Source organism: Panthera pardus, unplaced genomic scaffold (genome assembly GCF_024362965.1).
Source record: "Panthera pardus isolate Hobbes unplaced genomic scaffold, ASM2436296v1 HiC_scaffold_27, whole genome shotgun sequence".
NCBI classification, from domain to species: domain Eukaryota; kingdom Metazoa; phylum Chordata; class Mammalia; order Carnivora; family Felidae; genus Panthera; species Panthera pardus.
The window spans coordinates 28,325,129-28,352,715 of record NW_026526843.1 but is presented as its reverse complement, the minus strand read 5'-3'; the positions used below and the strand labels follow the sequence as shown (position 1 = coordinate 28,352,715).

Sequence of the window (27,587 nt, the reverse complement as noted above, 5' to 3'; positions counted from 1 at the left end):
AAGAATATATTTCAAGTTGGAGAGATATAATGGTAAATACTACTGATATTCAATAAGGTGGGGACTGACAATTTCCCATTGGTTTAGCAACATATGGATCATACTTGACCTGACAAGGGCAGTGTTGTGAATTGATGAGGGTAGAAGCTTGCCTGGAATAGATTGAATGGAATCCATACAGCTAGGAAGTAACATAGATTCACAGGTATTAACTCAGGCAGCCATATTCCAGAGCTCATGCTCTTAATCATTACCAGATGTATTTTTTTTCAACAGATTATATTGTGCCTTTTCCTCATAAAGATTTCACTATGTCCATTGCCCTCAAAAAGGATGAGAGTCATTGTCTTAATGTTTTACTAATGATGGAAATTTCAGGCACCATTAAAAGCCAGTGTGGCCCACAGCTAACATAATACTCAGTGGTGAAAACCAAATGCTTTTCCTGTAAGATCAGGAACAAGGATGCCCACTCACTTTTATTCAACATATTTTGGAAGTCCTCTCCACAGTAATTAGGCATGAAAAAGAAATAAAAGGCATCTAAATAAAAAATAATGACAGATGACATAATGCTATATATAGAAGACTCTATAAAGATTCCACCAAAAACTATTAGAACAAATGAATACAGTAAAGTCTCAGGATACAAAATTAGCATACAGAAATCAATTGCATTTCTATATACTAATAATAAGCTGTCAGAAAGAAATTAAGAAAATAGTACCATTTGCAATTACATCAAAAGGAATAAAATACCCAGGAATAAATTAAATGAAAGAGGTGAAGGATTTTTACTCTGAAAATTATAAAGGATTGATTAAAAATATTGGAGACAACAGAAATAAATGGAAAGATATGTTGTGTTCGTGGATTGGAAGAATTAATATTTGTTGTAAAAATGTCCATTCATACTATGCAGAGCAATCTATAGTTTAAATGCAATTCCCATCAAAATACCAATGGCATTTTTCATAGAACTACAATGAAGTTGGTACGAAGTTATGATTTGTGGAGGCACACAACAGACCCTGAATAGCCAAAGCTATCTTGAGAAGGAAGAACAAAGTTTGGAGGTATCATTTTCCTTGATTTCAAATTATACTACAAAGCTGTATTAAAAAAGTATGGTGATAGCTAGAAAACAGATACATAAATGAATGGAGTGGAATAAGATACCTAGAAGTAAATCCACACACACATATATGGTCAATTAATCTGTGACAAAGAGGCAAGAATATACAATGAGGAAAAGAGACTTTTCAGTAAATAGTGTTGGGAAAAGTATACTGCTACATGCAAAAGAATGAAAATAGAATATCTTATATACAAAAATAAATTGAAAATTTAGATTAAAGTCTTGAGGGGCACCTGGGTGGCTCAGTTGGTTGGGCGTTGGACTTTAGCTTGGGTCATGATCTCACAGTTTGTGGGTTTGAGCCCCATGTCAGGCTCTGTGCTGACAGCTCGGAACCTGAAGCCTGCCTCGGATTTTGTGTCTCCCAATCTTTCTGCCCCTCCTCTGCTTGCACTCTCTGTCTCTGTCTCTGTCTCTCCCAAAAATAAATAAACATTAAAAAAACTGAAAATTGATTGAAGTCTTGAGTGTAAGATCTGAAACCATACCATAAATTCTATGTGGATTACAGTCTTGAATGTATGACCTGAGACCATAAAACACCTGGAAGAGAACATAAGCAGTAAGCTTATTATATTGGTCTTAGCAATAATTTCTTAGACCATTTTCCATAGGCAAGGACAACAAAAGCTAATATAAGCAAATGGGATTACATCAAACTAAAAAGATTTTGCACAGTGAAGGAAATAAAGAAAATGCAAAGGCAGCCTAGTCAATGGGAGAAGTGATTTGCAAATGATATATCTGATAAAAGGTTAGTATCCAAAATATATAAAAACATATACAACTTAATATCGAAAGAACCAACAACTCAATTAGAAAGTGAGTAAAGGCCTTAAATAGATATTTTTTAAAGAAGACCAGATGGACAGCAGATAGATGGAATGATGTTCAACATCACCAGTCATCAGGATAATGCAAATCAAAATCACAATGAGATCTCACCTTACACCTGTCAGAATGGCTAGTATCAAAAAGACAAGAAATAACAAGTGTTGGTGAAGATGTGAGGAGTAAAGGTAAGCTTTACACACTGCTAGTAGGAATGTAAATTTGTGCAGCTACCGTGGGCAATTGTATGGAGGTTCCTAAAAAAATTCAAAAGAGAATGTATGATCCATTGAATTCAGTTTTGGGTATTTATCTCAAGAAAACGCAAATACTAATTCAAAGTGATATATGTACCCCTATGTTTGTCGAAGGATAATTTATAATAGCCAATAGATGAAAGTAATGTTAGCATCATTCGATAGGTGCATGAATAAAGAAGATATGTTGTGTGTGTATGTGTGTGTGAGGTGGTATATATGTATACACCATGGAATATTACTCAGCTACAAAAAAGAATGAAATCTGGCCATTTGTGACAATGTAGATAAACCTCGGCTGTATTATGCTAAGTGAAGTAAGTCAGAGAAGGACAAGTATGGTATGATTTCACTTAATATGTGGAATCTGAAAATCAAAACAAATGAACAAAACAGAAACAGACTCATAGATACATGAAGCATAATAATAAATATACAGTTGAGTCTTGCCAAATGTCACACTATCTGTTATGGTGAGTGCTTTCTTTCATATGATTTTATTCTATACATTATGTCTTCCAAAGTAATTATAAATAGCTCTTGGCTAAGTGCCCAGACTTTTACTTCTTCATGTACTTAAGTGCTTAATAAATCCACTTTGCCAGCTAGAGGACAACACACCTTTGAACAGAGGTTGTACTCTCCAAAATACAGTTTGGGTGTATGTTATGTCTTGGTAATAGGCTTTTCCATAATGTGATACTCAGTTTTTTTTTTTTGTTTCGAATTTGAAGCATAACAAAAATTTTGTGATGTTTATATAAAGAACATATAGAAGTAGAATTTATGTTTCACAATTATATAGCTGATTTATGTAACATATTTTTAAATGTTTATTTTGAGAGAGAGAGAGAGGGAGAGAGAGTGTGAACAGGGGAGGGGCAGAGAGTGAGGGAGAGAGGATCCCAAGCAGGCTCCATGCCATCAGCACAGACCCGGACGCAGGGCTTGATCCCACAAATTGTGAGATCATGATCTGAGCCGAGGTCGAGTCGGATGCTTAACCAACTGAGCCATCCAGGTGCCCCGACTTATATATTTTATTTCATGGATTTTAGTCTTTTGAATGGTTACAAAATTGTGGGTTTTTTTTCTTTTTTTAAAATTGTTTATTTTGAGAATAAGAGAGTGTGAGCAGGGGAGGGGCAGAGAGAGATGGAGAGAGAATCCCAAGCAGTGTCTGTGCTGTCAGTGCAGAGCCCACTGTGGGGCTTGATCTCACAAACTGTGAGACATTGACCTGAGCTGAAATCAAGAGTCATATGCTTAACCAACTGAGCTACCCAGGTACCCCCAAACTGTGTTTCTTTAGGTTGTTGGAATGTTACACTGCAATGGTCACAAGTTGAGTAGAGGTGGATATGTGCTTCTGAAGTTCTGACTCTTTGGTATGGTCTCTGAACATTATCTCAAGTAGTGCATGTTTTTCAATGTATCCAAATGCCATAGCCTGTCCTTGATTCCCAGTTTATGTCAATGCATGAAGTTTATTCATATACGTGTGCTCCAGCAGGTAATGGAGTGTCATTCTCAGCAGATGCCAATTAGAAATTCCTGGGCCAACTGGGCCCTAAAGGCATCCAATCTTGCATAATATAAAATTGTAATCAGCTGGATGGATCAATCCCACGTTCCAGAGCCATAAATCTAGTTAGAAATGCCTTCTCGGTAGCAGATGGCCACTTCAGGAAAGGCAACGGAAAAACTCCTCCTGAGTTGTCCAGAGAGCAGTCCACAATCCTTCTGAAGAAGATGTTAGTTATGTGATCCATAGAATCCCCCAGGAGATAATAATGACAGAAAAATTGATGTCTTTAAACTGGCATCTGTAAAATTATTGCTAATCAGTAGTGACTTTATGCATAACAGAAGAAACCATGAAAGAAAACTTCCTGCTCCCCAAACGTCTCCACTGTGGTTCATTTGATGCCTACATTGTTGTCAATTGTGAGTCATGACTTGGGTGGTTGGGTTATGGCTGCTTTTGAGAATTTCGTTTATTGTGTATATAGTCCTGGGAAGGGCAACACTTAGCAACATTATTCGTCATAGCTGCCTTTGCATGGAGGTTTTTGTTGCTGTTGTGTTTTATTTTTTTTTAATGTCTGTTTATTTTGAGAGTGTGCAAGTAGGGTAGGGACAGGGAGAGAATCCCAAGCAGACTCTGCACTGTCAGCGTAGGGCACGAACTCAGATACTGTGAGATCATGACCTGAGTCGAAATCAAGACTCCAAGGCTCAACTGACTGAGCCACCCACGTGTCCTGCTGTTTTTGCTTTTAATTAGATGTGTATTTTGACAAACAGGTATAGGATATTTGAGGAAATGTGACACTGAATAGGGACTTTTTCTGGAATAAGAATAGGTCTTAGTGTTCATACTTCTTAGCCCTGACAGGACCTGCATGGAATAGTAGAAATAGCACTAGACTGTGAGTTGGAAAGCTGTGTTTTGAAGTTCCGTTTCTGCCACTAATGAGCATTATGACCTTCAGAAAATTCCTTTGTTCCTCTATGGTCATGTTTTCCTTTTTGAAAAATGAGTGAATTTAAACTAGGGATTCTCAAATTTGAAGGCATAAAAGAACTATGCAAAGGAGTATGTTAAAAGTTCGTATTTTTGGTCATCCTTCATTTCTTTATCCTTTGAGTCTGTAAGTTTGTTTGTTTGTTTATTTATTTTTGAGTCTGTAAGTTCAGATGAGGCCAAGGAATCTTGGTATTAAGAAGTAACTCAAAGGGTCTATATAGCTTAAAGATCATTATAATTTTTCAGTGTTTATCGAGAGAGAAAGAGGGAGATGGAGAGAGAGAGAGAGAGAGAGAGAGAGAGAGCCAGCACTCGCGTGTATGAGCAGGGAAGGCTCAGATAGAGAGGGAGAGAGAGAATCCCAAGCAAGCTCTGTGCTGTCAGCATGGAGGAGCCAGACTTGGGGTCAGTATCATGAACTGTGAGATCATGACCTGAACTGAAATCAAGAGTTGGATGCTTAACCAACTGAGCCACTCAGGTGGCCCTAAAAGTCATTATTTTAGAAACTAGATTAGGTGATTTATAAGGGCTTTTCCAGCTCTGAAAATTCTTTGTGGTGACTTTGCTTCTGTTTGGTAACCATTTTTATGCCTTCATTTTCCCTTCTCTCTTCCACTTTCTTTGTTCGTATTCTTTCCCTGTCCTCTCCCCTTTCCCCCTTGCCCCACCCTCTCATCCACAAGGTATTATTTGGCTCCAGCTGGGATGAAATTATTCAGTGAACACCGACTCTGAAAGTACTTATTACATAGGATCTCTTTTGGCATGTGGTGAGAGACAGGGACAGCTAAGCCACATTCCCTGTTCCTGGGTGGAGAAATACTGTATTTTTCTCCTAGTCGTGAATGACATGTGGGATGCATGTTTTGAGAGAGCTATAAACTGTGTGCAGTGGGGTGGGTCACCGAGGAGCAGAGGACAGAGGTTGAGGGACTTCTGATGGGTGTTCATGAAATGCTCCTGGTTTTACATCTTCTCACTTGTGATCTATTGAGCACCACTAGTACTTGGAAGGGCTGATGGAACACAGGTAGTGAGGAATGCTATTCATATCTATGGTGGCCATTCAAACCCATTGTAGACCCATTTGTTCTCAAGCTGGCTATACATTAGAATCCCCTCTGTGCTATAATGATAACACCACCTTGAGATGCTGTAGAGTAATTAAATTCAAGTCTCTGAGAATGGGATGTTGGCATCGGCTTCTTTTAAAACATACCAAGTGATTGTAATGTGGAACCAAAGTTGGGAACCCGTGCTGTAGGAAGTTACTTGTGGAAGTGAGATAAATAAGACTTAAATAACTTGTCTTCTAGCACATTGCTAAGCTGCTGACCAGTACTGTTCTGGTAAAGTAGGCCTAAGAGTTTGTTTTTGGTGTTCTCTCTCCCTCTCTTCTGAACTGTGGGTTATAACTTCACTTACAAAGCATGGGCCTATAATGCCAACTTCCATCTATACACCTAGACTCTCTTGCCTGCATGTCCTTTTACCTATGCTCAGTTCTGTTTCTGCCAGTGGTATACAATACTCAATTTTAGGGTTTGCATAATAATTTATTTGAGTTGGAGGCTTTGAGGCCACTTACTGATGTTGTCTCAAGTTTAGCTTTTGCATGTCCTGTAAATTCCAGCAACAAAAACTAAATTTGTTGAGTTAATATGGCTGTGGCCAGTGAGCGTGATTGTGGGAGTTTCTGTTTGCAGGAACCCCAGGCGTGGGGTCACAGCACTCTCAACCAGTGCCAAGCCAGTGGTAAAGCCTGATGTAGACCCTCTGGACTAGAACCCCTGCAATCTGGAGCTCTTAGCTCTAGCCAGGAAAAAGCAAGGTTGGTGCTTTTTCCTGGGGGGGGTGGACTATGTGGCCCTCTGTGAGTTCTGGCACCGGTTGTGAATTATTAAGTCTCAGCATAATGTGGGAATACTTGTTGAACATCACAATGGCCAGGTTGGGGTTTCAGTATCCACTTGGAATGGGCTATTAAAAAAAAGTACCTTGACAGCACCAAAAATGTGGTGGCTTATGAGAGTAAAGGAATCAACTTCATGGTCTCCCACCCCACTGCTTGGGAGGCAGCTGCAGACTGGATGAGAGGACTACCGAGTGCCATGACAGAAGGTGGTGTGGTGTTGTAGGAGCCTCAGAGAGTCTATGAATGAAACAGAAGCTTTGTTTCAAGTGTGTAAATATAAAACTATGAGCTGTTACATCCTTCTGAAGCAAGCATCTGGAAGAACAGCCAGCTTGGAAGTTTTATCCAATCATGTAGCTGTGGAATGTTATTACTATTTAAGGTTATCCTCCCCTCCCCTGGAGTGTTGTGTGTGTATGTGTGTGTTTTTCATCAAGGGCTAAATTCCTCCCCTCTCTTGAACCTGAGAGAAGTATCTGAGAAAAGCTGTTGCCAGTTGTAATTAACTTTTGAAGGTCAAATTAAATGTTGTTTCTAAGTTAAAGAAGAAACACACATAATGAACAAAAACAAAACAAAACAAAAACCCTCAAATATGTGAAGTGAGAATTTTCTCTGATTTAGCTTGAGTCTCAACTCATTTTCTTCTAACACTCCTTTCTAGTTACCCACAGAGGAGAACATTGTGGTCTATATTGATTGGTATCCTTTTATATGTTGTTAGTGAGCATGCCCTTTTATATCTTGTCTTTGGAAACAACAGAATCTCTGGCATGCTCAGTTTCTTTGCTGGCTCCCAGCAGTGAAGTGGTCAGAAGATTTCTCCTTCCTTTCTGGTAAAGATTGTGTAAACAATTTGCATTACACAATTAGCTTTTGAGTCCATTCTTTCATTTGATCCTTACAGCAAATCTGTGCAGTAGTCCTGGTCTGAGGTGTTAGCATTTTTTTAAAGACCAGAGATTGAGGTGCAGAAGGAAAGTCACTTGCCCCACATTTTTGTAGTCGGAACTCAGAATCTATTTTTTGCATAGCACATATCATTCACATTGTTTGCTTATTTGGTTGATCATCCTCTGTGTTCACTGCCACTAGAATGCAAACTAAATATTAATAGGGGTCTTACCTGTCCTGTTCATGTCTATATCCCCAGAGATGAGATCAGTGCACAGCATATACTGAATACTTTGTTGAATCTTGAAGACTTGGTCTTCTGGTCACAAGTCCTGTGGTCTTTTTCATTCTCTATGGCTGCTCTTCTTTTGCCAAAGTTCAAAGAGATAGATGGAAAAATGCACAAATGATCATGCAGCTAGTAATTAGTGGAGCCAGCACCAGAACCCGGGTTGCTTACTTCTCAGTAGATTTGTGTTACTTTAGTTTATTTTTGGACACTGACAGACCCAATGCTATGCTGTGTTTTTTTAAAAGATCCTTGAGTGTGGATCTGCATACTCTAAGGCCACTGGCAGAGTCTATCTTCTGCAGAGTTCTGGAGTGGGAAAAGTTTGTCTTCTTCACCTACACATCTACCTCCTTTTCTGCCTGAAGCTCAGCTACTCTGTATTCTCTGGGTACTTAGTGCCCCCACCCTGGGTCTCACCCTAGCCTGCACCGCAGTGTTCAAGATCTTTCTAGATCCCTTCTCTCAAATTTTTCTCTGTCCTTTGACCCACTGTTAGTGCAAATGTCAGTTGCTAGCTAGATGGAGTCAACTTACCTCTTTGAGTCTCAATTTTCTTACCAAATAACAAGGGTAATAATATTTCCTTCTAATGCCATTTGTGTGATATGAACATATATATATATAAAGCATCAATGTATATGTTATAAAGCATTTTACAAATTATGTTTTGTTATTAGTTTTTTCTAGGCATTTGCCTAATATAGTGAACAACAAGTTCCTTTAGGACCCTAAGGTTTTTTTGTAATGGTTGAGTTACCTTTTCTGGGTTACCTAGTTAAATTTTAACAAGGATATTCAATACCTTTCACCTAAAAGAGTAATGCCTCTGATGGGAATTTTAAGAATCTTGGCAAATCTGTGATGGACAGGTTTTTATGCGGGGATGGGAGAAAGCAAGGTTTTTAGGTCATTGCTGTTCACTCTTTCTTTGCAACACGACTCACCTTGACTCTTTGTTCCTCCTCTGTAACTTCTACCTCTGCTGAGTCAAGAATTTTGGTCAGAATTGTCAGTACACTGTGGTGGATGGTTTGGTTTGAAATGATTTGAAGTGATCCTACTTATTTGAAGCCCATGTGGTTTACTTCCAGACAGATGCTCACTATGACTCTCCCATGCTGGAGCACATTAGGCCACAGATCTCTACTGTGCACGTGTAGCTGATTTTGGACAAACTGTTCCTTTGCTTGTTGTTGTTCTGTGATTGGTGGACCAAGGCCAGTGAGATGAAAGGTGAGGGTTAAATAGTGCACAGAAGCCCACATTTGAAAAAGCTGGGGCCAAACCAGAGGGTGTCTGATTCATATGGAAACTTGCCCCAAGGGGCCCTTATGTCAAAATCTGTCAACCAGCAGCTTTTGAGAGTTGTGAGACCCTGAGGTTGGTGTCTTTCTAGGCATTTTCTTGTCAGAGCCGTCATTCCAGAAAATTATAGAGTGTGGATTGAAACTAAGATTATAGGTTTAAACAGCCCTTGCCTCTCTGCAACTAGGGACAGCCTAAGCAATGCCCAGAAGATAAATTTGGTCTCAGTCATTATGAAAATTGAAAGTAATGCTTTACAATTAAGAGTTTGAAAACAGCCTTTAATTTAGCTTCCATAAAACATTGATGGGGTGGGAGGGTGTGATGGCTGAGGGCTCAAGGGGCCTGTATTAAAGAAGAGTAGAAGCTTTTAAAGCTTTGTTACTAGTTTCAACGTGGTTCAAGGGTCTTGGCAATCTCAGGGCATTGAGATTGGTTGGTTGTTTCAGGTCCTGTGAAAAGGAGTATTCAACATCTTTGTAGTCAGAATCATGACAATTACTAGAAAGGCAAAATGAACGCAAGTATTCTAGATAGGTTAGGTGGACTCTAAATAAATGGACCTTAGAAATAAAGAAGTAAAAGAGACCAAGTTTAAGAAATAGGGATATTTTGGAAGGACTGAGGAAATTTAAAATAAAGATAGAAACCTGTGTCATCCTGAAATGTAAAAAGAAAGGAACAGTTAACGTAGAGTGCAGATGGGACCAAATTGGAAAAGAAAAAGCACAACACAACAAAACAAAACATTGGAAGATGTCCTATAACTCCCCACTCAGAGGGAGAATTGTAGCCTAACCAGAAATAGTCGAAATCCTGGACCTCATAATCTCTCCCTACTTTGGAAGAGCCAGGGCTAAAATGGAACTTAACCAGACTCTATGATGTAGAGACCATCCGTCTGAAGACGTACTCGTCTGAGTCTGGCTGTCAGTGGAGAAGTTTCACCAAAGAGAGGAAGCAGAGCCAAAGTTCCTTAGAGAGCATGTGTGTGTGTGTGTGTTTGGGATAGAAGAAGGAAGAAAGTTAGAAGCATCTAATATCCCATCAAACTGAGATAATCACTTGAGGATGACCACCATTTTGTGTGGTTCATTATGTGTATATGCGTATGTTATTTTTCATAGATGGCATCAGAGTCTAAATGCTTGCTTTATTGTTAAGGGTACCTTTTAAAAAAAATTTAAGTTTATTTTTATTTATTTTGAGAGAGAGTGAGCAAGCATGAGAGGGGGAGGGACAGAGAGAGAGGGAGAGAGAATCTCAAACAGGCTCCGGGCTGTCAGCATGGAACCCAATGTGGGGCTTAATCTCACCAACTGTGAGATGATGACCTGAGCTGAAATCAAGAGTTGGATGCTTAACTGACTGAGCCACCCAGGTGCCCCATAGGGGTACGCTTTATGGGACTTTGGCCTCCCCTCTTCTTCTCTTCCTTCTCATTACACTCCCACATGATAACTAAAGTTAATAGCCTGATGTATATCATTCTATACATTCTCTATATTTACTTCATCTGATTCAGACACAGAGTTTTGTTTGGTCAATATTTTATACAATTGGTTATCATGTTAGACATTTTTCTTTATCTTTTATTTATTAATATCTAGTGGATTTGGTGAGATTTCCACAATTCTTTTAATGGCAGTAAAATAGCTTATAATATGAATGTATCAGACATTATTCAATCATTTCCATATTAATGGGCATTCATTGTATTTCCAATTCTTTTTTGCCATCGCCATTCCTGTTGCAGTTACTATTCTTGTATTAGTTCAAACCATGAGAAATTATTATTTTCGTAGACCAAAATAGCCAACTATCAAAAACAAAATTATGATACTATCTTGTGATAAATAAATTGGCAGTAGCGTTCAGGTTTGAGAATGTGGAAAATAAAATCACTTTTGGGTTCAAACGGAATGTCTCCTAGAATACAGAGAAAAGAAGCAAGGAGGTAAAAATAATGAGAAAATCAATAATAAATATAATGGACCAGTGAATGGAGAACCAATATGTGGCCAGTGTATGTATCTCAGGAGACAAGAATAAATGCAATAGAAGCAATAATAGAAGAAAACATTTCTTAAATGAAGAAATGGCTGAATCTGCAGATCAAAATGCATCACTAGGGGGCGCCTGAGTGGCTCAGTCGGTTAAGCGTCCGACTTCAACTCAGGTCATGATCTCACGGCTGGTGAGTTCGAGCCCCGCGTCGGGCTCTGTGCTGACAGGTCAGAGCCTGGAGCCTGTTTCAGATTCTGTGTCTCCCTCTCTCTCTCTGACCCTCCCCCATTCATGCTCTGTCTCTCTCTGTCTCAAAAGTAAATAAACGTTAAAAAAAAAAAATTAAAAAAAAAATGCATCACTAGGTACCAGTTGAATTTGCAAGATGTGACTGACACCTAAATAATCCCGGTGAATGTACTGGATTTTGAGAATAAAAAAAATTCATGCACCCAGTCAAAAAAGAGAAACAATGAAAAACCGAAAATAAACAAGTCACCTCAAAATTAAATAAGTTTTTGGCATTTTGGTATAATAAATATTAAATGCAATAAGACAGTAGAGCAGCATTTACCTATTTGATAGAACAATATTTTGACCAAGGTGTTCTCTACCCTGACAATGCAACAAAAAGATACCTTCAGAAATATTCTACTCATGTAGAATATGTGGACAATGAGTGAGGTGACTCAAAATAGGTACTCAGAGTCACCAGAAAACAATTTGAAAAAATAAAGATCTTAAGAAAATAGACTTTAGTATAAATAGATTGATGCATGCATTGAATTCATTTAAACTTAGAATTACTTAAATGATGTTATAGATGAGGTTATAAAAAAACGCAGATATTAATAATCCTTGAAAGAGTGGGTAACATTGTTTCAAATATTGAAAATACAGAGTTTTGTCTAAAATATACAATGCCAAAATCACCTGGGAGATCAGGATGGGGAAGGAAAGTTTCAAGGATATCCATAGATTCATGTATTTTAAATTTAAGGGTAACCACATGCAGAACTAAAAGCAGAAAGTATACTTTCCAAATTACTAAGGCAAAAAAAGTTAAAGATCATCCATATTAAAAAAGTAAGTAGGAACAAATAATAATTCAAACACAACAACAGAAGTAAGACCAAGCAATGCCAATAAATGTGAGTTAAACATTTCTATTATAGAACAGACATTCACAGACTGAACTAGGAGACAAAATACACCTGTACTTCCTGTGGCTTATAAAAGACATGTGTAAAAGTAACTCTTAAAGGTGAAAGGTAAAAGGATGACATATATCAGCAAATGCAAGCACAAAGAAAGCATATTAATAGACAAAGTGGAATCTAAAGCAAACTCATTCATAAGATAAGGCCATTTATTTATTATTAGTTTAGCCTTGCTCTAATAGTGTAGTCATTAGCTACAGGTGGCTGTTTGATTTTAAATCTATTTATTTATCTATATATCTCCATTATTTATTTGTTTATTTTTTTAAAATTTTTTTAACGTTTATTTATTTTTGAGACAGAGAGAGACAGAGCATGAATGGGGGAGGGGCAGAGAGAGAGGGAGACACAGAATCGGAAGCAGGCTCCAGGCTCTGAGCCATCAGCCCAGAGCCCAACGCGGGGCTCGAACTCAGGGACCGTGAGATCGTGACCTGAGCTGAAGTCGGACGCTTAACCGACTGAGCCACCCAGGCGCCCCTTATTTGTTTATTTTTAATGTTTGTTTGAGAGAGAGTGTGTGCACAAGCAGGGGAAGGGCAGAGAGGGAGAGAGGGAGAGGGAGAGGGAGAGAGAGAGAGAGAGAGAGGGAGAGAGAATATCTGAAGCAGGCTCTATACTGGCCAGTGCAGAGCCTGACATGAGGCTTGATCCTGTGATCTGACACAAAATCAAGAATCAGAAGCTTAACCAATGGAGCCACCCAGGCACCCTTGCATTTAAGTTTAATCTAATTTAAATAAAATTGAACTTAAAAGTTCTATTCCTCAGTAATAATAGCCACATTTCAAGTGTTTAGTAGCCACATCTGCTCAAGTGTTCAACAGCCAGCATATTGGACATCACTGATCTAGAACATGTTCATCATCTCTGTTAAATAAACAGTACTGATAAGGGATTAAAAAAAGGAAGCATAATAAAAGTATAATATTTATAAACCTTTATGCACAAAATAAGATCCATTTAAAAATGATAATTGAATACTGCCAGATACAAGGAGAAACTAACAGTATGCCAATGGAAAAAGAGGAATTTAACATGTAAAAACACAATGTATGAAGCATTATAGAAGATCTGACTATTTAAAAAAAATGTTTTTAACGTTTATTTATTTTTGAGAGACAGAGAGAGACAGAGCATGAGCAGGGGAGGGGCAGAGAGAGAGGGACACAGAGAATCCAAAGCAGGCTCCAGGCTTTGAGCTGTCAGCACAGAGCCTGACGCAGGGCTCAAACCCATGAACCGTTTGATCATGACCTGAACTGAAGTCAGACACTTAACTGACTGACCCACCCAGGCACCCTGCAGACCTGATTATTTCAATTAGTAAAGTTAAAGTAATCAATTCAAATAAAATTCTTTATCTGAAATAACTATATCTTCTTTTGTGTACCCATGGAACATTAAGGAAATGTAATCATATTGGCCATGATGTAAAGCCCAGTTTTTTTTTTTTTTGTTTGTTTGTTTTTTTTTTTTTTTGGTAAAGCCCAGTTCTAAAAAGCATATGTAGCACACATTCAGTAATATTTGCAATTAATAATAGACATACAAATGGAAGCCTTACTTATTCCCACATACTTAGGAAATGTAAAACTTCCTTTAATAATCCTTGGGTTGAGGAGGAAAAGCAAAAGCCACAGTTCACAATACTTGAAAAAATAACCGCAAGAATATATTGTGCCTTAATCTAAGAGTTATAGCTGAGCTTTAGTCAGAGGAAAATTCATAGCTTTACAAAGTTTCTTTTAGTAAATGTTCAGCTTCCAAAGCTACAACAACATAAATGTAAGGAAAACATGAGGAAACAATAAGATTAGGAGCAGATATTAATGAACTAGAAACAGGAAACCAGTGAATTCAACTAATCCCTAAATACTTTTTCTTAAAAAAAAGGGGGGGGGGAGTTGGTGTAGGGGACCAAATTCTAGCCTAATAAAAATAAGAAAGGAGGAAAATCCATAAAATCAAAAATGATAAAGGGACTATAACCATAAATATTAAGGAGATTTTCAGAGTTATACAGAAGTCATGTGTAACTCTATGCTTTTAACTTGAAGAACTCACTGACATAAATAATTTTCTGAAAACATAAACTATTAAAATTGTTCAAGAAGTAGAAAGCTTTAGGGGTGCCTGGGTGGTTCAGTGGGTTAAGCATCCAACTTTGGCTCAGGTCATGATCTCATAGTTTGTGGGTTTGAGCCCCCATCGGGCTCTGTGCTGACAGCACAGAGCCTGCTTCCGATCCTCTGTCTTCCACTCTCTGCTCAGCCCTGCTCATGCTTATGCTTACGCTCACGTTCTCTCTCTCAAAAATAAATAAACATTAAAAGAAAAAAGAAATAAACTCTTAAAAAAAAGGAAGTAGAAAGCTTTATAGATGAGATAAAGAGATAGTACCCATGGGTATAACTTTACAGATAGAATGTGTCCTAATTTTTTATTTTTATCTTAAACATTAATTTTTAAACACTAAATTCATATTGATTTATTTTTATTGTGCATAAGAACATAATATAAAATTTCAATCTTAACGATTTCCAAGGGTATAGTTTAGTACTGTTAAGTACATTTACATTGTATGCAACTACTTGCCAGCACTTTTTTACCTTTCACAATTGAAACTCTCAATTGTGAAACTTTCACAATTGAAACCCTGAGACAATAACTCCCCTCTCTATACCTCTCCCGTGCCTTCATAATCCATCATCTTCCTTTATGATGGTATGAATTTGACTGCTTCAGATACTTTACTTAGGTGGAATCATGCATTATTTGTCTTTTGGTGATGGGCTTCACTTTGCATAATATTCTCCAGGTTTATCCATGTTGCATCATGTGGTAGGATTTCTTTCCTTTCTAAGGTTGAATTATATTCCATTGTTTGTAGTACATACCACATTTTATTTATCTGTTCATTCGCCAATGGATGCTTGGGTGGTTTCTCAAATTTTTTGAAATATTTACAAAAATAATATTTTATAATATGTACTGCTCTACATTTTGCTTTTTGATATTAAATATGTAGAAGAATTTTTTAAATTTAAATTTGTGTTTTAGAGAGTGTGAGCACAGGAGAGGCAGAGGGAGAAGGAAAATTTTTTTAAATTTTTATTAAAAAATTTTTTAATGTTTATTTATTTGGGGGGGCAGAGCATGAGTGGGGGAGGGGAATAAAGACAGGAGAGAGAGAATCCCAGGCAGGCTCCATGCTGTCAGCATGGAACCCAATGTGGGGCTCAAACTCATGAAACCATGAGATCATGACCTGAGCCTGTATCAAGAGTCAGACACTTAACTGAGCTACCCAGGAGCCCCTGTAGGAGAAAAATTTACTTCATCAGGACTGTATATATTATCAATAATTAAAGATTTGCAAAATATATATGTGTCATTGTCAATGTGGACATTTCAGGACACTGGCAATCAAGAAGAGCTTGGTTCAGGACGCCTGTGTGACTTAGTTGGTTGACTGTCCTACTCTTGATTTCAGCTCAGGTCATGATCTTGGGGCCGTGAGTTCAAGCCCCATGTCAGGCTCTGTTCTGGGCATGAAGCCTGCTTAGAATTCTCTCTCTCCCTCTCTCTCTGCCCCTCCACTGCTCATGCATGGGTGCACTTGCTCTCTCTTAAAATAAATAAATAAAAATTAAAAAAAAAAAAAGAAGAAGATCATGTTTCAACCAAGTGGACAGTCCTGGGGACTCAGTATTCTTAATAAGGATTTTCCCAGTTTGTGATGTGGGTTGAATTTGTATAGGTAGTAATTAGGATCATGATGGAAAGGAGACTCTTTTCATCCATTGCTTAATAAGATGTACTTCATTTGGGAGCATTGTGAAGTGGAAAGAACCGAATTCAAACCACATCTCAGCCGCTTGGTTTATATATATAGTGGGAAGATACCTTCGTTCCCCAAGCATTAATTTTTTCATATTAAAAAAAGTGGGGCAGAACCTACTCAATTCACTTTTTTGGCTTTGTGAGGTGGAGTCTGTGAACATATGTTAAAAAATATATTTGGTAAATAGTAAATTTCTCTTACAGTAAGTTATCCAGTAGATACTTCCCCCCAAATGTAATGTGCCTCTTTCTCAACAAAGTATTTATTGAGCTAGAATATACATACAGTGAAGTGCACATATTTAACTTTTGCAGTGTGATGCATTTGGACCTGCTCATTTACCTATGAAATCTGGATACTGAATGCTTCCATAAACCCACAGAATTTCCTTGTGCCTCTTTGCAGTTCATCTCTTCCTTTACCTCTGCCTTGTGGTAACCATTGGATTACTTTTTATCATTGTAGGTTAGTTTGCTTTTTTTTTAAATAAATGTAATCTGGTATATTCTCAATTTTGTCAAGCTCCTTTTACTCCACATAATCTTGAGATTTGTTCATGTTGTGTGTATGAGTACTTATTTTTTTGTATTACTGAGTATTCTTTCATTATATGGCTGTGAAACATTTTGTTTATCCATTCACCTGTTGATACACCTTTGGGATGTTTCTAGCCTTTTTTTTTTTTAATTTTTTGTCGTTTTTATTATGCACTACATCAATACACTGCATAACCTTCTAGAAGGGGTAGATGAGCATTACTGAGTTATTTTTCATTAGCCAGGAAAATACTTCCTTAATCGATATTCTCCAAACACTTTGACCCGTAGTAACAATTAAGTCCAGAGACACACACCTCTTTCCATCAAACTCCAGTGATATGAATAATGGACAACCCTCTTTTCTTTGTCCCCATTAGTGAACCTATGGATGTGTGCAGTGGCGTTACTGGGGATGATCAAGCACGTGGCCATGACACTGATCCCGGGCAGAATCTCGAACCTCATCGCACCACAATTGCTAAGGCCAGAACCTTCCTTCCTGGTCCCCTTCAGGTAGGGATGTTTGTAGTTTTGAGGTATTCTGGATAAGGGTGTTAGGATCATTCATGCACAAGTCTTTGGATATAAGTTTTCACTTTTCTTGGGTAAATACCTGGGAGTGGAGTAGATGGGTCATATGGTAGACATTTAATATTTTGTGAAACTTCTGAACTATGTTCCAAAGCATTTGTAGTATATATATTTCCACTAGCAGTGTATTTAAGTTTCAGTTGTTCCACATCTTCTTAATTTTAATGTTGCTGTTCTTTTTATCTTTAGACATTGCAGTGGATATTCAGTGTTCTCATTGTGATTTTAATTTACATCTTCCTAATGATTAATGGCATGGAGCATTTGTTCATGTGTTTATCGGGCATTTACGTATCTTCTTTATGGAGTGGCTTTTCAAATATCTTGCCCATTTTTCTATTGGATGTTTTTAAAATTTTTGTTTATTTTGAGAGAGAGAGAGGAAGTGTGAGCAGGGGAGAGGCAGAAAGGGAAAGAGAGACTGCCAAGCAGGCTCTACACTGTCAGTGCAGAGCCTGATGTGGAGCTTGATCTCACAAATGAGATCAGGACCTGATATGAAATCCAGAGTCAGACGCTCAATCAACTGAGCCACCCAAGCACCCCTGGACTGTTTCTCATTGTACTATTGACTTATAAGCATTTTTAAATATAGTCTGGAAAAATTGATTTGGCTGATATATGAGTTGCAAATATTTTTTGCCTATGGCTTGCTTTTTAAAATAGACTTTTTTCATTTATTTTTGAAGAGATATTGCCTATACTCAGTACTAAAGACAAAAGGCAGCGTGTATGTACAGTGCAAAATAAGTTCTCTCCTTCTCCTGTCTCTTGGTTTCCATATTGGTCTATACTTCCAGAAATTGCCAGAGAAGTCACTGCAGATGGATGTGGGCCATCAAGAGGGAGAGTTGGATCTTGTACAATGGGACTGCATAGAGGGGTATGGAAACCTAAGCTGAAATATGCAGGACATCCACTGCAGGATTCCCATGAGTTGTAGAAAGAGTCCCAATTAGCAATCTAAACTGGTTTTAGAGGCAACTGGAGCTTCAACTGTTGGGTAAAAGGAACAACAGAAGAGATGACCCATTGAAACAACCTAGGAAACATGGTCTACTTTAGCTAGTGCCTGTCCCAAGACTTAGACCCCAAAAGCACTAATTGAGTCAGGTGAGAATGATCCTATCTCTTAATTCCCCCACTCCTGCCTTGGAGCTTCCAAAATAAGGAAGTTGGGGAGAGGATGATCAGGGAGAGAAAAGACTAACTGGCAAAAGGGACTTCTACTTCACAACTGCCTACCCTGAGCCAGAAGGAAAGATTTAATTTAGGTAAAGTTAGGATTTTTCATTATTGCAGGGAAAGCAGCATGATGGAGTTTGCTCAAAAAATTAAAAACCATATGATCCAGCAATTTCACTTCTGGCTATTCATTTGAAGGAAACGAAATCACTATCATGAAGAGATAGGTTCATTCCATGGTTATTTATGAAATCACTACTGTGAAGAGATATGTTCATTCCAGTGTTATTTACAATGGCCAAGAAGTGGAAACAACCTAAATGTCCATCAATGGATGAATGGGTAATGAAAATGTGGTATATACACAATGGAATATTATTCAACCATAAAAGGAAGGAAATTCTGCCATTTGTGACAACACGGATGGATCTTGAAGGCATTATGCTAAGTGAAATATGTCCAGCAAAGACAAATATTGTATGATCTCACTTACAAGTAGAATCTAAAAAGAACAAACTCCTAGAAATAGAGAACAAATTTGTGGTTGCCAGAGGCAAGCAGTTAGGGGTGAGGGAATTGGGTCATGATGGTCAACAGGTATAATCTTACAGTTATAAAATAAATAAGTCCTGGGAATATAATGACAAGCATGATGACTATAGTTAACAATATTGTGCTAACAGAGTAGATCTTAAAGATTCTCACCATAAGAATAAAAATTTTTAACTGTGTGATATGATGGGTGTTAACTTACTACCACGATTATTTTGCAATATATTCAAATAAATCATTATGTTGCACACTTTAAACTTCTACAATGTTATAGATCAATTATATCTCAACAAAATTGGAAAAAGTAAAACTGATTATTTTCTTTTTCATTGTTTGTAAATTATTTCACTGTAATAGAATTGTTGAAAAGCCTCAGTGGTTAAGTGTGCTTCTTTAAAAACATTTTTTAATGTTTATTTATTTTTGAAAGAGCACAAGGCGGGGAGGAGAAGAGAGAGAGGGAAATGCAGAATCTGAAGCAGGCTCCAGGCTCTGAGCTGTCAGCACAGAGCCCGACGCGGGGCTTGAAACCAACAGACCATGAGATCATGACCTGAGCTGAAGTGGGTCACCCAACTGACTGAGCCACCCAGGCACCCCCAGTGTGCTTCTTTTAAAAGATGGTGAATACCGTATATATTTTGGTAGAGCCAAATGTAATACTAGTGATGCTAATAGGAAAATTTGTAAGTTATTTGCTTGAGGTCTATTTCTATTCTGGTTGTAATCAAATGTGGGTGAACATTCGGTCTCTTTTGGTCTTTTTTGTTGTTGTTGAGATATAATTGCCACTTGTCCAGACATAGTGTGGAACCCTAATCAGGTACCAGGTGTATATTTTGTATCTGTACATTTCCTTTAAACATGTTGAAAGCCTAGTTTGTCATGACCCACTGCCTTGGGATTATGTAATAACATTCCTGATCAGTAACTATGTGAATATGTGTATAGTTTAGTTCTCAGTTTGTCCAGGGTGTTATTGCCATGGCTACAGAGATAAGGAAGAACTGAATAAAATTGACCTCCTACATTAACTCCTCATATAGGTTTTATAAGGCTTTATAGTGTGTGTGTGTGTGTGTGTGTGTGTGTGTGTGTGTGTGTGTGTGTAGAGGGAGAGAGAAAGAGAGCAATATTATTCCTGCCAGTAGTTTGTACAGTTTGTATGCTCTTTCTAGTTTTTGAAATGGTTACTTTTGTAACTATGGTTAATCTTCTTTTTTTTTTTAATATATGAAATTTATTGTCAAATTGGTTTCCATACAACACCCAGTGCTCATCGCAAAAGGTGCCCTCCTCAATACACATCACCCACCCTCCCCTCCCTCCCACCCCCCATCAACCCTCAGTTTGTTCTCAGTTTTTAACAGTCTCTTATGCTTTGGCTTTCTCCCACTCTAACCTCTTTTTTTTTTTTTTTCCTTCCCCTCCCCCATGGGTTTCTGTTTCGTTTCTCAGGATCCACATAAGAGTGAAACCATATGGTATCTGTCTTTCTCTGTATGGCTTATTTCACTTAGCATCACACTCTCCAGTTCCATCCACGTTGCCACAAAAGGCCATATTTCATTCTTTCTCATTGCCACGTAGTATTCCATTGTGTATATAAACCACAATTTCTTTATCCATTCATCAGTTGATGGACATTTAGGCTCTTTCCATCATTTGGCTATTGTTGAGAGTGCTGCTAGAAACATTGGGGTACAAGTGCCCCTATGCATCAGTACTCCTGTATCCCTTGGATATATTCCTAGCAGTGCTATTGCTGGGTCATAGGGTAGGTCTATTTTTAATTTTCTGAGGAACCTCCACACTGCTTTCCAGAGCGGCTGCACCAATTTGCATTCCCACCAACAGTGCAAGAGGGTTCCTGTTTCTCCACATCCTCTCCAGCATCTATAGTCTCCTGATTTCTTCATTTTGGCCACTCTGACTGGCGTGAGGTGATATCTGAGTGTGGTTTTGATTTGTATTTCCCTGATAAGGAGCGACGTTGAACATCTTTTCATGTGCCTGTTGGCCATCCGGATGTCTTCTTTAGAGAAGTGTCTATTCATGTTTTCTGCCCATTTCTTCACTGGGTTATTTGTTTTTCGGGTGTGGAGTTTGGTGAGCTCTTTATAGATTTTGGATACTAGCCCTTTGTCCGATATGTCATTTGCAAATATCTTTTCCCATTCCGTTGGTTGCCTTTTAGTTTTGTTGGTTGTTTCCTTTGCTGTGCAGAAGCTTTTTATCTTCATAAGGTCCCAGTAATTCACTTTTGCTTTTAATTCCCTTGCCTTTGGGGATGTATCGAGTAAGAGATTGCTACGGCTGAGGTCAGAGAGGTCTTTTCCTGCTTTCTCCTCTAAGGTTTTGATGGTTTCCTGTCTCACATTCAGGTGCTTTATCCATTTTGAGTTTATTTTTGTGAATGGTGTGAGAAAGTGGTCTAGTTTCAACCTTCTGCATGTTGCTGTCCAGTTCTCCCAGCACCATTTGTTAAAGAGACTGTCTTTTTTCCATTGGATGTTCTTTCCTGCTTTGTCAAAGATGAGTTGGCCATACGTTTGTGGGTCTAGTTCTGGGGTTTCATATCTATTCCATTGGTCTATGTGTCTGTTTTTGTGCCAATACCATGCTGTCTTGATGATGACAGCTTTGTAGTAGAGGCTAAAGTCTGGGATTGTGATGCCTCCTGCTTTGGTCTTCTTCTTCAAAATTACTTTGGCTATTTGGGGCCTTTTGTGTTTCCATATGAATTTTAGAATTGCTTGTTCTAGCTTCAAGAAGAATGCTGGTGCAATTTTGATTGGGATTGCATTGAATATGTAGATAGCTTTGGGTAGTATTGACATTTTGACAATATTTATTCTTCCAATCCATGAGCAGGGAATGTCTTTCCATTTCTTTATATCTTCTTCAATTACCTTCATAAGCTTTCTATAGTTTTCAGCATACAGATCTTTTGCATCTTTGGTTAGATTTATTCCTAGGTATTTTATGCTTCTTGGTGCAGTTGTGAATGGGATCAGTTTCTTTATTTGTCTTTCTGTTGCTTCATTGTTAGTGTATAAGAATGCAACTGATTTCTGTACATTGATTTTGTATCCTGCAACTTTGTTGAATTCATGTATCAGTTCTAGCAGACTTTTGGTGGAGTCTATCGGATTTTCCATGTATAATATCATGTCATCTGCAAAAAGCGAAAGCTTGACTTCATCTTTGCCAATTTTGATGCCTTTGATTTCCTTTTGTTGTCTGATTGCTGATGCTAGAACTTCCAGCACTATATTAAACAACAGCGGTGACAGTGGGCATCCCTGTCGTGTTCCTGATCTCAGGGAAAAAGCTCTCAGTTTTTCTCCGTTGAGGATGATGTTAGCTGTGGGCTTTTCATAAATGGCTTTTATGATGTTTAAGTATGTTCCTTCTATCCCGACTTTCTCAAGGGTTTTTATTAAGAAAGGGTGCTGGATTTTGTCAAAGGCCTTTTCTGCATCGATTGACAGGATCATATGGTTCTTCTCTTTTTTTTTGTTAATGTGATGTATCACGTTGATCGATTTGCGAATGTTGAACCAGCCCTGCATCCCAGGAATGAATCCACTTGATCATGGTGAATAATTCTTTTTATATGCTGTTGAATTCGATTTGCTAGTATCTTATTGAGAATTTTTGCATCCATATTCATCAGGGATATTGGCCTGTAGTTCTCTTTTTTTACTGGGTCTCTGTCTGGTTTAGGAATCAAAGTAATACTGGCTTCATAGAATGAGTCTGGAAGTTTTCCTTCCCTTTCTATTTCTTGGAATAGCTTGAGAAGGATAGGTATTATCTCTGCTTTAAATGTCTGGTAGAACTCCCCTGGGAAGCCATCTGGTCCTGGACTCTTATTTGTTGGGAGATTTTTGATAACCGATTCAATTTCTTCGCTGGTTATGGGTCTGTTCAAGCTTTCTATTTCCTCCTGATTGAGTTTTGGAAGCGTGTGGGTGTTTAGAAATTTGTCCATTTCTTCCAGGTTGTCCAATTTGCTGGCATATAATTTTTCATAGTATTCCTGATAATTGTTTGTATCTCTGAGGGATTGGTTGTAATCATTCCATTTTCATTCATGATTTTATCTATTTGGGTCATCTCCCTTTTCTTTTTGAGAAGCCTGGCTAGAGGTTTGTCAATTTTGTTTATTTTTTCAAAAAACCAACTCTTGGTTTCGTTGATCTGCTCTACAGTTTTTTTAGATTCTATATTGTTTATTTCTGCTCTGATCTTTATGATTTCTCTTCTTCTGCTGGGTTTAGGCTGCCTTTGCTGTTCTGCTTCTATTTCCTTTAGGTGTGCTGTTAGATTTTGTATTTGGGATTTTTCTTGTTTCTTGAGATAGGCCTGGATTGCAATGTATTTTCCTCTCAGGACTGCCTTCGCTGCATCCCAAAGCGTTTGGATTGTTGTATTTTCATTTTCGTTTGTTTCCATATATATTTTAATTTCTTCTCTAATTGCCTGGTTGACCCACTCATTCTTTAGTAGGGTGTTCTTTAACCTCCATGCTTTTGGAGGTTTTCCAGACTTTTTCCTGTGGTTGATTTCAAGCTTCATAGCATTGTGGTCTGAAAGTATGCATGGTATAATTTCAATTCTTGTAAATTTATGAAAGGCTGTTTTGTGACCCAGTATGTGATCTATCTTGGAGAATGTTCCATGTGCACTCGAGAAGAAAGTATATTCTGTTGCTTTGGGATGCAGAGTTCTAAATATATCTGTCAAGTCCATCTGATTCAATGTATCATTCAGGGCCCTTGTTTCTTTATTGACTGTGTGTCTAGATGATCTATCCATTTCTGTAAGTGGGGTGTTAAAGTCCCCTGCAATGACCACATTCTTATCAATAAGGTTGCTTATGTTTATGAGTAATTGTTTTATATATTTGGGGGCTCCAGTATTCGGCGCATAGACATTTATAATAGTTAGCTCTTCCTGGTGGATAGACCCTGTGATTATTATATAATGCCCTTCTTCATCTCTTGTTACAGCCTTTAATTTAAAGTCTAGTTTGTCTGATATAAGTATGGCTACTCCAGCTTTCTTTTGGCTTCCAGTAGCATGATAAATAGTTCTCCATCCCCTCACTCTCAATCTAAAGGTGTCCTCAGATCAAAAATGAGTCTCTTGTAGACAGCAAATAGATGGGTCTTGTTTTTTTATCCATTCTGATACCCTATGTCTTTTGGTTGGCGCATTTGATCCATTTACATTCAGTGTTATTATAGAAAGATATGGGTTTAGAGTCATTGTGATGTCTGTATGTTTTATGCTTGTAGTGATGTCTCTGGTACTTTGTCTCACAGGATCCCCCTTAGGATCTCTTGTAGGGCTGGTTTAGTGGTGACAAATTCCTTCAGTTTTTGTTTGTTTGGGAAGACGTTTATCTCTCCTTCTATTCTAAATGACAGACTTGCTGGATAAAGGATTCTCGGCTGCATTTTTTTTCTGTTTAGCACACTGAAGATATCGTGCCAAGCCTTTCTGGCCTGCCAAGTTTCAAAAGAGAGATCAGTCACGAGTCTTATAGGTCTCCCTTTATATGTGAGGGCACGTTTATCCCTTGCTGCTTTCAGAATTTTCTCTTTATCCTTGTATTTTGCCAGTTTCACTATGATATGTCGTGCAGAAGATCGATTCAAGTTACGTCTGAGGGAGTTCTCTGTGCCTCTTGGATTTCAATGCCTTTTTCCTTCCCCAGTTCAGGGAAGTTCTCAGCTATAATTTCTTCAAGTACCCCTTCAGCACCTTTCCCTCTCTCTTCCTCCTCTGGGATACCAATTATGCGTATATTATTTCTCTTTAGTGTATCACTTAGTTCTCTAATTTTCCCCTCATACTCCTGGATTTTTTATCTCTCTTTCTCTCAGCTTCCTCTTTTTCCATAACTTTATCTTCTAGTTCACCTATTCTCTCCTCTGCCTCTTCAATCCGAGCCGTCGTGGTTTCCATTTTGTTTTGCATTTTGTTTTGCATTTTGTTTAAAGCGCTTTTCAGCTCCTCGTGACTGTTCCTTAGTCCCTTGATCTCTGTAGCAAGAGATTCTCTGCTGTCCTCTATACTGTTTTCAAGCCCAGCGATTAATTTTATGACTATTATTCTAAATTCACTTTCTGTTATATTATTTAAATCCTTTTTGATCAGTTCATTATCTGTTGTTATTTCCTGGAGATTCTTCTGAGGGGAATTCTTCTGTTTGGTCATTTTGGATAGTCCCTGGAGTGGTGAGGAACTGCAGGGCACTTCCCCTGTGCTGTGGTGTATAACTGGAGTTGGTGGGCGGGGCCGCAGTCCGACCCGATGTCTGCCCCCAGCCCACTGCTGGGGCCACAGTCAGACTGGTGTGTGCCTTCTCTTCCCCTCTCCTAGGGGCGGGATTCACTGTGGGGTGGCGTGGCCCATCTGGGCTACTTGCACACTGCCAGGCTTGTGGTGCTGGGGATCTGGCGTATTAGCTGGGGTGGGTAGGCAAGGTGCACGGGGGCAGGAGGGGCAGGCTTAGCTCGCTTCTCCTTAGGTGATCCACTTCAGGAGGGGCCCTGTGGCAGCCGGAGGGAGTCAGATCCGCTCCCGGAGGTTTGGCTCCGCAGAAGCACAGCGTTGGGTGTTTGCGCGGAGTGAGCAAGTTCCCTGGCAGGAACTGGTTCCCTTTGGGATTTTGGCTGGGGGATGGGCGAGGGAGATGGCGCTGGTGAGCGCCTTTGTTCCCCACCAAACTGAGCTCTGTAGTCCGGGGGCTCAGCAGCTCTCCCTCCCTTTGTCCTCCAGCCTTCCTGCTTTCTGAGCAGAGCTGTTAACTTATGACCTCCCAGACGCTAAGTCGCGCTTGCTGTCGGGACACAGTCCGTCTGGCCCCTCTGCTTTTGCGAGCCAGACTCGGGGTCTCTGCTTGGCCGGCGGGCCGCCCCTCTGCCCCGGCTCCCTCCCGCCAGTCCGTGGAGGGCGCACCGCCTCGCCGCCCTTCCTACCCTCTTCCGTGGGCCTCTCGTCTGCGCTTGGCTCCGGAGACTCCGTTCTGCTCTATGGTTAATCTTCTTAATCCTCCAGTTTAAAAAATGATGCCTTTTGACTCTGTGTGAGTGAAAGCAAAATAAATCTACTTTATTTTACTACTCCTTCCATTTCCTCCCTCTCCCCATTTAGTTGGTTATATTATTTTCTTAGTTTATTTATTTGCTTAGCTTTATTCTTTTAAATATGCCTGTTGGTCTGACTTATCTGCCCTAAAGGATGTCCTTTGATCCCCAGCTTTAAAATAAGAAGAAATCCATAGACTGGTATTAACACCCACCTTCTATCTCCCTGCCTATTTTTATTTTTTCTTAGTTATATAGTTTTATATATACTCTTAAATAATTTTTTGTTGTGAATTTCTATTTATAAGATTTATATTCTACTCTGTAACCTTAATTTCCAAGGTTATTTTAACTATTAGTCTGTAGTTAGATGGTTTCTGTGCTTAGCCCTAAACCTCTTGCCAGGATTCTCCATCCATCTTTTGAGTAAGTAGGCTGACGTTTGTCCTCCAGCAGTTTTTTCAGGATGTGCTCATTGGAATGATATCCCTAAATTCTTATATGATCCAAAACATTTGTTGCTTTTCTTCATCAAAGACTATGTAGAGGATATGGCTTACACGTTTCTTTTTCTGAAGATTTTGTGGACAGACATTGCTTCACTTTTTTCTAGTATTGAAGGTTGCACTGGAGACCTCGGAGGCCAGCCTGATAAATTCCCTTATTGATGACGTTATCTTTTTTTCTGGATGCCCAAGGACTCTTTATTATTGAAATGTAGTCATTTGATGAAGTTATGTTTTAATGTTAATTGTTCTGTATCAATTTTTCTAGGGTTGTCGTATGTTTGCTCTTTTTAATGTATACATTGGAGTTTTGGGTTTATTTCTGGGAAGACTTAAATATTTTCTAATTCATGTTTTGGTATATTCTTTGTCTCTGTATTTTTGTATTGGATGTCCTTTGTCTATTTCTCTATCTTTCATATCCATTGTGTCATTTCGAATCCTGTTAAAGTCTTTGTTCATTTCCATTTAAAAAATACCTTTGCAAAATCCTTTATACCATAGATTTCTTACTGGGTTTTGATTCTTGTGTTCTTTAGAATAGTGTTTTTTTTTTTTCTTCAATTTTTTTTGTTTACCAAATAAGCAGTTTTAGTCTTACCTATATTAGCTACTATATTAAAACCATTCTCTAAAATAACTTGGTTTATCAATTTCTTATTGAGGGAATATTTCTTCCTAACCTCCACTCATCTTTAAAATTTTAGTCTAGGGGTGCCTGGGTGGCTCAGTCGGTTAAGCAGCCAACTTCAGCTCAGGTCATGATCTCACAGGTTGTGGGTTTGAGCCGCGCATCAGGCTCTGTGCTGACAGTTCAGAGCCTGGAGCCTGCTTCCAATTCTGTGTCTCCCTCTCTCTCTGCCCCTCCCCAG

At 38.6% G+C, this 27,587-nt stretch overlaps 2 pseudogenes; one reads left to right on the top strand and one right to left on the bottom strand.

The window, feature by feature from the left end:
- Positions 1–4,103: 4,103 nt before the first annotated feature.
- LOC109250684 (39S ribosomal protein L18, mitochondrial-like) lies at positions 4,104–6,921 on the top strand (annotated as a pseudogene).
- A 10,111-nt stretch (positions 6,922–17,032) lies between these two features.
- LOC109250730 (NADH dehydrogenase [ubiquinone] 1 alpha subcomplex subunit 1-like) lies at positions 17,033–17,243 on the bottom strand (annotated as a pseudogene).
- Positions 17,244–27,587: the final 10,344 nt, after the last annotated feature.